General features: G+C 43.7%; 1 protein-coding gene across 4 annotated transcripts in view; it reads right to left on the reverse strand.

The window, feature by feature from the left end:
- Positions 1 to 12215, reverse strand: part of LOC129700355 (alpha-(1,6)-fucosyltransferase-like) — a 664773-nt gene that overhangs the window by 551019 nt on the left and 101539 nt on the right. For all 4 annotated transcript variants that reach the window (XM_055640772.1, XM_055640767.1, XM_055640769.1 and 1 more), the window contains exon 2: positions 1766 to 1814. The gene's annotated coding sequence lies outside the window, so the exon portion shown is untranslated. The remainder of the gene's footprint in view (positions 1 to 1765; positions 1815 to 12215) is intronic.

Genomic DNA, 12215 nt, shown 5'->3' on the forward strand with positions numbered 1-12215 from the left:
GTCACGTGACAGTACCGACCAATGACGAGGGTTCTGACTTCCCAGCCCCACCACTAGGTGCCGCTAAAACCCTCCATAATGTCATGTAGCACCTGTGAAACCATGTGTCGCAAACATTATGATGTCTTGAAATGGGGGGGGACCATGTATAAACACACCTGTAATTTCTACATGGTGAAACCAAAATGTATAAAAATACCCTTAATAAAATCTGTCAATGTGCAGTTTAACCACATGTGATTTTTTCTATTACAAATCTCAAATTGTGCAGTACAGAGGCAAATAAATAAATGTCGGGTCGTCCCAAACATTATGGAGGGCACTGTGTATCTAGCCAATAAAAGCCTTACCATTTAAGAAATAAGACAAGCTACGACTGTTTCTATTTCTGCTCTGTGAATGCAATGGTAACAGAGTTGCACATTGTTAGAAACTTGGAATAAGTTGGGCCAGTTGAACAGATGGAAATTTGTTGGAAAATTAATAACATCAACCAAATAGATTTCTCAATGTTCTCGCACAGAAGTCGAACTGAAAGTGGAACATGGCTGTAGAATTTTATTCCTCTCAAGTTGACCTATTTTGCAATTGAAACATTATTTAATGATGAGTTGCAATCAATTCAAAAGCTGCTTCAGGCAAAGTTCTGTGATTTGATGATCATCAATATTTCCTGCTGTGGGAAATTTGGATTAAACGCCATATCACCAAACACACATTAAATGTGCAACATTTTTTCAGCTTACACTGAAATAAATCTGCAAAAAGAATCTAGCAACATTTTTGTTTAAAGTTGCTGATGGTTCACCAAATTAGGTTTTGTTATCTGAAGTGTTTCTAAATAACATTGCAAGGCTGGTTTTTCTCCTCTGGTATTCAGTTAATATTGCCACCAGTGCTTACCACAGCACCAAGTTTGAACAAAGATGACGTCATGTCCCTACAAAAAAGTATTACATTTGAGAGAGAAGATATGAAAACTGGGATGGACACAAAAACACTTCAATTCAGAGTCTTTCCTTTGAACATCACAGTAGACACTATCAAGGTGTCTTATTTTAGGCAAACATAAACATTACAATTCGTCAGTATAAAAATTCTCAACAGGTCAGGCAGCATCTCTGGAGAAACGGAATAGAAAACGTTTTGGGCCGAGACCTTTCTTCAGAATAAAAGGCTGGGGAGAGGGAATAAGAGATATGAAGGAATATGAAGAGTACAAAGCTGAAAATGCTGGAGTAACTCAGCGGGTCAAACAGCATTGAATAGGTAACATTTTGACCCAACACCCTTCCTCATACTTACTAGAATCATAAATTATACAATTCACAAATTGTGCACAATACAGCAAATTTACATGCTGGGTTAGACCTGTATAAAATACCAGCAAAAAATATTCAAGTCAAACAAGTGCCTTATAGTGTTATGACATTTGCTTCTGAGCAATATATCTGTTTCTGCTATCAGTTTTGTTTCAATAATACACCCAACATTGACCACTACATAGTCTGCAATAAACAAGTAAAATAACCCTCTGAGCCAATGACAAAAACTTGGGGAAAATTACCGATCTGATAAACTACGCAATTGCAGCGCAATCTTAAAATATTCTTCCGCTTTTCCAAAAAAAAAAGCCCAACTTATTCTTTTAACGAGAAACATTAAAATGCAGCAGGACTTGTACAGTCGATGGACAAGTTTCCCATGTTTTTGTCATCCAGCTGAAGAAATACATCGAGTGAACAAAATAAATGAATGGAGGTACCTGTTGTTAGAAAGAGGGTCTGACAGAGAAATCTTCATTGAAAATTACCCTGCAAAAAGAAATAAAAGACCTTGTTAATAAATGCATCCAATGCAGTTCTTTGATCTGTATAGGAATCTATTTTTTTTTTAATATAGAGGATTGTAATGGAATTTACTGCAGATTTTATTGACAAAGCATTGTGCCTATGAACAAGTATCTTTATATGTAGCATATTTCCAAAATATTCCCACAGGAAGCTAGGATGAATCCATTCTTATCCTAAAGCAACTGGTTTGAATAATTGATGTGTACATACTCCCCAACTCTGAAAGCCTACATTTTTGTTCCTGTTTCAGAAGGGATACAGCTTCATTCTATAGTATTCTTAACAAATGATGGGCCAATTAAAAGGCACCCAACATAAAGGGATAATGTCTATAAAGAGCAGGCATGTTAATGAATAACAAATGCTACTTTTTATATCAACCGAATACAAACAGTAAATTCCTGAGGCTGCAGAATCTATGTGTACAATTTGTATTCATGGTTGAGGTATGCCTCCTAAGGGATCTGCTTTGGCAAACTTCTTGTACTAGCTCTCACAAACTACCCTGACAGGCAATTACAAAGATGCCAGATTCCTAACATCATTTGAGTAAAGCTTCCAGGTGCAATATTTATAACCCAGAGTGGCAAACCAAAGTTTCCCAGGTTTTACTGCAGAAAAAGTGCTCCAAGTTGTAAATGAAGAGCTTATTTCCAACAACACACAATTGCTTACTGTGCCTGTGAGTTGCCCTTCAAAATAGTTGGCAGGAGAAGCCTGGGAGTGGCATTTTGTGTGGGACTTATGATGCTGTCACATCATTATGTTCTGCACCAGTGGCCACTAAAACTGGGAATATGGCCCATTGCCAAACATCTGAACTGGTACGACAACAACAGCAATCATCACCAGACAAGCCATCCATCCCAACCTACTTCAAAACAACAAATAAGACGAAAGAACATAAATCACAACTCAGGAGTATTGGGGAGAAGTCGTGAGAATGGGGTTGAGAGCAGGTACTGAAATTGTTGTCAAAACATGGGGGGGGGGGGGGGGGGGGGGGGACACAATTTCTTGCCAGCCATGCGCACCTACACGAGGTTTCGGCCGTGGGCCCTGTGGCCTGTAACATCCGCAACTGACCTGGTCGGTGACCGACTCCGAACACCAGCAACAGCAGCTTCGTCCGCCCCGAATCGTGGGGCTTCAATTGGCCCGTTCGCGGGGCCTTTCATCGCCTGGCGGGGCCTTCAACATCGGGAGCCTCGATTGCCTCGACGCAGCAATTTGACCGCAAGGCGGTGGAAGATCCCGCGGCCGATTTTAAGCTGCAACGGGTGGGGCGATGAAGAGCCCCGTGAACGGGCCGATTCAAGCTCCGCTCTGATTTTGCTCCACCAGAACATCTCCCTCCTCCAATCATCACGCTCTATCCTCAGTCCCACCCCCCTACTTCCCTCTCTGGCCAACACCTCCCTCCTCCAATCATCGTGTTGAAACATCATGGTCTCCCTCCCCCTACTGCCTGCTGACGGACATCTCTCTCATCCAATCGGCATCCTCGATCATCAGTCCCACCACCAATGACTCGCGGAAAGCGGAGTTTTTAACAGCTTTTTATTCACTGAGTTTTTAAAATCCGGATTACTGCCTGGGGACCAACATCTCTCTCATCCAAAATCATCCCCCACCTCTCAAAACAGTCCCACCACCAATGTCCTCCTCCTGTGTCGCCCCCCCCGGAGAGGCTAGATGCAGGAAGATTGTTCCCCTATGATGGGGAAGTCCAGGACAAGGGGTCACAGCTTAAGGATAAGGGGGAAAATCCTTTAAAACCGAGATGAGAAGAACTTTTTTCACACAGAGAGTGGTGAATCTCTGGAACTCTCTGCCACAGAGGGTAGTTGAGGCCAGCTCATTGGCTATATTTAAGAGGGAGTTAGATGTGGCCCTTGTGGCTAAGGGGGTCAGGGGGTATGGAGAGAAGGCAGGTACGGGATACTGAGTTGGATGATCAGCCATGATCATATTGAATGGCGGTGCAGGCTCGAAGGGCCGAATGACCTACTCCTGCACCTAATTTCTATGTTTCTATGTTTCTAACTTCTTGCTCCTTGAACTTATGAACAACTGTACATGTAACTACTTTTGTTCAAAGCTATCATTAACTGGAAAATGATCCTGACCTACAGTCTATCTAATTGGAGACCTTCGGACTATTTTAAATCGGATTTTAGTGGACTTTAACGTGCACTAAACATTATTCCCTTTTTCCTGTATCTGTACCCTGTGGGCAGCTTGATTGAAAACATGGATAGTGTTTTTGCTGACTAGATAGCACACAATAAAAAAGCTTTTCACTGTTCCTCGGTGAGCATGACAGTACACTAAAGTAAACAATATTGATGCCGGTTTTGAATGCTTTAATTTCACTTATCTCTCGAAATGGTTGGAAACAGCAGAACAGGCCCAAGAGCTGTGAAAATAGACTCTTGAAATAGACCACCATTCTAACTCAAGGGAAGGCGAACTGACATTAGGAGATGTGTTAGGGCTTCAAAAGCAAAAATGAAATGAGTCGCAACATGCACCTTTGTAAGACCCATGTTATAACCCAAACGTTTTCAGCACATGAATCCTCCTGAACAAAGCAGCGCTGGAAAATCAACCAGAATATTACCCAGATTGTCGATTAAATAAGATCAGGATAATAAACGCTGACAATGCAAAAGGCAATGCCTCTGAATGTAAATAAAAATTGGTTGGTTTGGTGTATAACTTGCAGGAATACAAATGAAAAATAATTTTGTGCCATGAATTCTGAATCCTCCAACCAGATGATGTAAAATTAGGTAATTAAAGGCAACACAGTGGCGTTGCTGGGAGAGCTGCTGTCTCACAGCACCAGAAACCGATCTTGGGTGCTGTCAGTGTGTAGTTCGCACATTGTTCAAATGACTACATGGGTGTCCCCTGGGTGCTCCCGTTTCCTCCTACATCCATACGATGTGCGTGTTTGGAGGTTAATTGGTCTATAAATTATCACTAATGTGTAGGGAGTGGATGCGAAAGTGGGTAACATAGAACTAGTGAAAATGGGTGACAAATGGATCAATCATAGATTCAATGCGCTGAAGGGCTCATTTCATTGCTGTATCTTTTCATCAATTTAAGGCAAAAAAAAAAGCCTTCAGTTGACAAATAAACTGCCCATTATGGAATTGATTTATACAATCCAGGAAGGGCTCAATGCCAACTTCACACTACAAGAGTTAACTTGACTAGGTGGGAAATTAATATTCCCAAGAGTGACCTAGTTGGAGAGGGAATGGTTCGTGACGAAACTTGTGATACAAGTTCACATACTTGGATTTGTATAGTGATGCCCCTTGCACTATAACTAATTTTTGCTAGTGAAGGATAGCTATTTGTATGAAGTACGAGGTGGCATAAATTTCATTGAGTTCAGCTGATGCGCTACAATGCTGAGAACTACTACATTCTGGACTCTGTATCTTCCCCTTTGCTCTATCTATGATATTCGAGTTTGACTTGGTTGTATATATTTGTAGCACATCTGATGTGTTTGCATAGAATGCAAATAAACAAACTTAAACCATAGTAATTGGTCATTGCGTCATCGGGGGGCGCCACGTGCGGCAGCCTCGCCAGCAGTTTGCCCGTCCTTTCACCCTTTTAGTTATTTTTTGTCTGTCTAAAAGTATCTTTTAGAGGTTTCTTAGTCTTTTTTTAGGGTGGAGGGGGGGGGGGGGGGGGGGGGGGGGGGGGGGGGGGGGGGGAAATAGTGTCCTTCCGCTCGGATGCCAGAGTTCCGATCATCCCGGCGAGAGGGCCTTAACATCGGGACGCTATAGCGGCGACTGCGGAGGGCTCAAAAGCCCCGACCATGGGTGAACAAAGAGGAAGATGACCGGACTTTATTGCCTTCACTCACAGTGGGAACGCTGATTCCGCTGTGTGGGGACGTTTATGTTAAACTCTATCATGTATTGTGTTCCTTTTTTAATTCATATAACTGTATGGTAACTCAAATCTCACTGTACCAATTGGTGCACGCGATAATAAGTGTAACTTGGGCTTGAACTTGTTGACACCAAAATATTTAATTTGTTTAGAGATACAGCGTGGAAACAGGCCCTTCGGCCCACCGAGTCAGCACCAACCAACAATCACTCTGCACATTAACGCTATCCTAAACACACTAGGGGCAATTTACACATACACCAAGCCAATTACGCAACATACCTGTACGTCTTTGGAGGGTGGGAGCAAACCGATTATCTTGGAGAAAACCCACGCGGTCACGGGGAGATCGTACAAACTCCATACAGATAGCACCAGGACTGCAAGTGCTATAAGGCAGCAACTCTACCGCAACTATCACACATTTTCACCAGTTTCTCAAAAACTCACTTCTTTTGCCCAATGTTGCAACATTTCAGATCCGAATAGAATTAGATGCGTCATGTCTGTATGCATGACTCGGGTGCAATATTAGAGAGGCGGAAAAAAACAACATTTTGTTAAGGTGGAGTTGTGCAGAATGGTATCACTGGATTGTCTATATAGTTACATCTCCCAGACCATTCAACAGGAATTGTTTTCCCTTTTGTACAATGTATAATGTAGATGGCTGCCACAAAAGGGACCGACTGGATTGCATTATCAGGAGCTGGCATGGACTAGATCGACTAAATGGCCTTTAGACTTTAAAGATATATCGCGTAAACAGGCCCTTCGGCCCACCAAGTTTGTGCCAACCAGCGATCATACACTAGTACACTAGCATGGTTCTTCAAACATTAGGGACAATTTACTGAAGCCCTTTATCCTAAACGTGAACATCTTTGGAGTGTGGGAGGAAACCAGAGAAAACTTACTAACTCCATATAGACAGCATCCATAGTCAGGTTCGAACCCAGGTCTCTGGCACTGTAAGGGACCTATCCCACTTGCTGATTTTTTTGGCGACTGCCAGCATCATTGACTGACGTTTCAGGGTTGCTGAAAGATTTAGAACATTTCCAAATCCAGCGGCGACAAAACAATGTCGCGACACTTGAGGAAACACCGTGCGTTAATACGTCATCACGCCGCGTCACACCGCGACTTTTATGTGACCTGATATACGTCAGTCAATGATGCCGGCAGTCGCCAAAAAATCAGCAAGTGGGACAGACCCTTAAGGAAGCAACTCTACCACTATGCCATCTGTTTTGGCCTTGTAAACAAAATCTTTTTTCCCCCCTTCCAGGCTGGCAATGGTTATAAACAGCTTTAAGACAAAATGCAGCAGAAAAACAGGTAGGAGTGGCCAACTTCAAAAACCTAGTTTGTTCAACTCCAGAAAAAAAACCTGGAAATGTGCACAGATGGGAAAGCTTTGTAGCCAAAATAGGACTTACTTAGGTGGGACACCTTGGACAGCATTGACAAATTGGGCCAGAGTGTCTGTTTCCATGCTGTATAACTCTATAACTATGAAACAGACCAATTAAATATAAAAATTTGATGATGGGTATGGAACTGTAGCACTGATCACCCCTACAGGGAGCACTCTCTCCTTCGTGGGAAATGTGACAGTTATGGTAGGCTTTACTGAGTCATCCTATGCAAGTATCAGATCTATCATTAATTGGTGACAGCAAAAACAGAAATGGCTAACGCAGCAGGATCAAAGTTAAGCATTCTTTGGGGAATGATACTTTGGACCAGGGCCGGTTTTAGAAATACGAACAGGGGAACATACTGTGGTTAGATAAGAGAAAAATGCCATAATAGCCCCCACAAAACATGACGTACAAGTAGTTTTACATCAGAAGATACCAACATGCCTTTTCTACTTAAACAACAATCTTGAACTTCCTGTTGTGTTTAATTATCCACCCTGATATATCAGTCTATGGACTCCCACACCATTGCAATGAAGAGCAACATGAGAACAGCACCTCCTCTTCCGTCTGGGCATATTGCCATCTTCTCTATATATAACTCCAACTTCAGAGAAATTGTATTCTCAGCCTATATCAGAACTGACCAGCCCATCGCTATGGGATGTCAAGCAGCTTGACATTTGGCAACCTTTAGATTCATCTGCATTCTCATTCTCAACAGTTCTCATTTCACCTCATATTCCTTTCAGATTTCTATTTTCCATCAATCCATGATTTGTATCGCAGTTATAGTTGTTCTCCACAACTGTGGCCTTCTTAAAGGTCTTGCCCCTGTTTTAGCCATCCCTTCCTCCTGTTCTCTGCTCATGTTCTCTCTTCCCTTCCAATTAAATCTTCAGGCTGATGAGTCAATTTTATTTCCACAAATGCCATCTGATTTGCCGAGCATTTCCAATTGTAATTTCAGATTTCTCACTGCAAGATTTTGATTTTTAACTAGGTCCTATATGCAGGCATGGACTGCTTCATTTTCTATGGAATTAACCAAAGTATAATCAAGGTCTGAAGGGGGTCAACCCGAAACTGCACCCATTCCTTCTCTCCAGAGATACTGCCTGTCCCGCTGAGTTACTCCAGCATTTTGAGTCTATAATCAAGGTACCATCTTGGCGATCACATAAAATAGATTATGAATAAAGATGGAAAAATGTTTAGAGGAAAGTAACTATATGTACATGCACATGTATATCAACTCACAAATATACCAAGGAACACACAAACATGAAGAGAGAGAGAAACATGTTAATTTGCAACGTATTTAACAAAGCTTAAACGAGGTGTATAGAAGTGCCATTTACAGAAGATTAAAATAATTACAAAATGAAACACAAATTCAAAATTCTTGATTTTTCAATTAAAGTCATTTTCTTGCCTAACTTTATCCGTGTGTCAACTATAAATTTACCCCCCCCCCCCCATTTCTTTGGTTATATCACTGTAAAATCATGGCCTACAAAACCTTTGAAAGCCTCAGCTGAAAAATCATATATAATTTGTGAAGTCAAATTTCAAGAGGTTCAACTCAACAGACAGACTTGGGTTTGATCATGTCTACAGGTGCTGTCTGTACGGAATTTGTACATTCTCCCTGTGACCGCGTGGGCTTTCCCCAGATGCTCTCACATTCCAAAGATGTGCAGGTTTGTAGGTTAATTGGCTTTGGTAAAGATTGTAAATTGTCCCTAGTGTGTAGAATAGTGCTGGTGTACGGGGTGGTCACTGGTCGGAGCGGACTCGTTACCATGCTGTATCTCTAATCTAAACATTACTAAGGCATAATCATAATCATTTTGGTCTAAAAGACCATTACAAAGCAGCGAAGCCAACAAAACCATCTTTGAAGTCAAAACTGTTCTTATTAATCATGAAATAAGAAACAATTTCTTGTTGACAACATCAACAAGAATGCCAAGCAGAACTCTTATTGTGGCCATTCCCTCCCACAACACTGCTGAACAAAAATGACTAAAATCATAAATATTAATTGAATCTGAATCTGAAATATGGCCCCAGCACAGTGTAAAAGGACTGCACTGCGTTGGAAGGGAATAAAGCTGTACATGCCAAGATTCCATCCCACATTTAGAATCAGTCAAGTCCTGGCATCTGCCAGGAGACTAGATAAAAGGGTGTGCTCCACAGTACAGTTTGAGCGAGGGCCTCAATGCAAAAAGTTTTACGAGACTAAGATATTGTGGGAGCCCATGCTTGACATTCAGCAATAAATTTGAGAAAATAAATACAGAAGCTATTTTTGGAAGGTTGGAATTGGAAGTGAAAGAGGAAGAGGTTGGAAATAATTAAGTTGCATATTTTTACCAATTAGTTGAACAATTCTTATTCTCAAGAGCAGCAATCACAAACAATACAATAAACTCCAAGATACAATACGTGTTTAATATTCAATCTTGCTGGTGCCTGATCTGTTAAAACTCACAAATATATTCTTCAGAGAAACATTCTGAAGCAGTTTGATCAACATTTTGATCATTTTAATCAATATTGCCAAGGACATGGTGGACTTTTCTTTGGGGTGTGCAGACATGTGCAATAGAAAGGGATATAACACTTCTAGGACTGCAGTGACCCAAACAAAAATAAATTCCCTGGGAATTAGTAACAGGGATCTGATCTTTAACTCTCCAATGCACCATTGATTTTAAAATAGCTTACACCAAGGACATTATTTTCTCCTTTCACACTCCTCAAACATACCAAGTGCTCAGCTGAAGGCACAAGTGGCTGACTTTGCAAGTGACTGAAGTGCAAACTGACTTTGTATCCTTCAACCTCTAGTGGAATCAGAGCATCTTTGTCATAAATTATTGTGCAACTTCCACCCTCTGTTTACACCCTTGAGTGTCTCTGTAGCATCATCTTGCATCAACTAGCAAGAGGCACATCTCACCTACATTTGCACATCTGCCCAGTGCAAGATAATATTGTTCAGATCATTTAATGGATTGGCCCTCACATTGATTTAAAAGCTTATGCTAAAAGACAAATAGCTAAAAGAGGGTTTCAGTAATTAAATGCAGCAAGTAAAATATCAGCCTGTTCAGCCACTAGAGAGACAAAATTGGTTTTTACACGAATAGGTAATTAGATCAGGGGGAAAATCAACATGGACAAGAACCCATCATAGAAGAACTCATCATGAAACACCAGGTGTCAAAAGGCAAGGTCAACACAGCAATCATTAACACTTGGTCGACAGATTCAAGAGTGTTTTATTGTCATGTGTCCCAGATAGAACAATGAAATTCTTATTTGCTGCAGCACAACAGAATAGGTAAACATCGCACACTGTAAACTAAATGATAAACGAGAGAGAAATAAAGTTCTATATATCACACTCACACACATACATATACATACATATACATATACACAGGGCTGCCAACTCTCACGCTTTGAGCATGAGACTCACGCCCTCAAGCAAACTCTCACACCCTCACGCTGATCAGAAACTTGGATAAACTGCATGGTCTGCGGGTGTTGGAGAGCCGGGGCTGCGGGAGGGATGGGAGCAGAACCAGCGCGGGAACAGATGCGCGGAGTCGGGACTTGCAAGTGTTTGCGGCGCTGCGAGTCGCTCGCTGCAGCTCTGGCCATGGAGCGCTCCGGACAGTGCAAGTCCCGGGCCGCGGAGCCGTCGGAAGCGCCGCTGCCGCGAGAGTCTCTGTGCTGAAGCGACAGACTCTCAAAGGGAGGTGGAGAGAGGGGAAGGAGACAGGGTGACAAGTGGGGGGAGAGAGAGGGGGGGGAGAGAGGAGGGGAGGGGGGGGGGGGAGGGGGGGGGGAAGAGAGAGAGGGGAGAGAGAGAGACGGGGAGGAGGAGAGAGAGAGGGGAGAGAGAGAGAGAGAGAGGGGAGGAGAGAGAGGAGAGAGAGAGAGAGAGAGGGGAGAGAGAGAGAGAGAGAGGAGAGAGAGGAGAGAGAGAGGGAGAGAGAGAGAGGGGAGAGAGAGAGAGGGAGAGGGGAGAGAGAGAGAGAGGGGGAAGAGAGAGAGAGAGGGGGAGAGAGAGAGAGAGGGAGAGAGGGAGAGAGAGAGAGAGAGGGAGAGAGAGAGAGAGAGAGAGAGAGAGAGAGAGAGAGAGAGAGAGAGAGGGAGAGAGAGAGAGAGAGAGAGAGGGAAGGGAGAGAGAAAGAGAGAGAGAGAGGGGGGAGAGAGGGGGAAGAGAGAGATGGAGGGGAAGAGAGAGGGGGGAAGAGAGAGGGGACGAGAGAGAGGGGGACGAGAGAGAGAGAGGGGACGAGAGAGGGGGAGGGGACGAGAGAGGGGACGAGAGAGGGGACGAGAGAGGGGACGAGAGAGAGGAACGGAGAGGGGAGAGAGAGAGGGAGGGGAGAGAGTGAGAGGGGTGAGAAGGGAGAGAGGAGAGAGAGAGGGGGAGGGGGAGAGAGGGAGGGGGGGGGGAGAGGGGGATGGAGAGGAGGGGAGGAGGGGGAGATAGAGGGAGGGAGAGAGAGAGAGAGGGAGATGGGAGGGAGAGAGAGGGAGAGAGAGAAAGGAGAGGTGGAGAGAGAGGGGAGAGAGGGGAGAGAGGGAGAGAGAAAGGGGGGGAGGGAGAGGGGGATAGAGAGTCAGGGCTGCCAACTCCCATGTATTGAGCGTGAGAATCACGCATTTCACCAAATTCTCACGCCGATCACAAATTTCTCTCGCTCTGTTGTGAGAAATTCTGTGATCAACGAAAATTTCAAAACATATCAACTGCATGGGCCGCGGGTGTTGGAAGCAGAAGCAGCGGCGGGGACAGATGCGGACGAGGTGCAGGGCTGGCGAGTGTTTGCCAGGCTGGCGTGTCGCTCACTGCAGCTCCGGCCATGGAGCAGCCTCAGTGCAAGAATCCCGGGCCGTCGGAGGCGTTGAAGCGTTGCGCCGCTGCCGTGAGAGTCTCTGTGCCGAATTCGCCCAGGTGACCGGCATGGATCAGGCTGCG

This window comes from Leucoraja erinacea, chromosome 9 (assembly GCF_028641065.1).
Source record: "Leucoraja erinacea ecotype New England chromosome 9, Leri_hhj_1, whole genome shotgun sequence".
In the NCBI taxonomy this organism is placed as follows: domain Eukaryota; kingdom Metazoa; phylum Chordata; class Chondrichthyes; order Rajiformes; family Rajidae; genus Leucoraja; species Leucoraja erinaceus.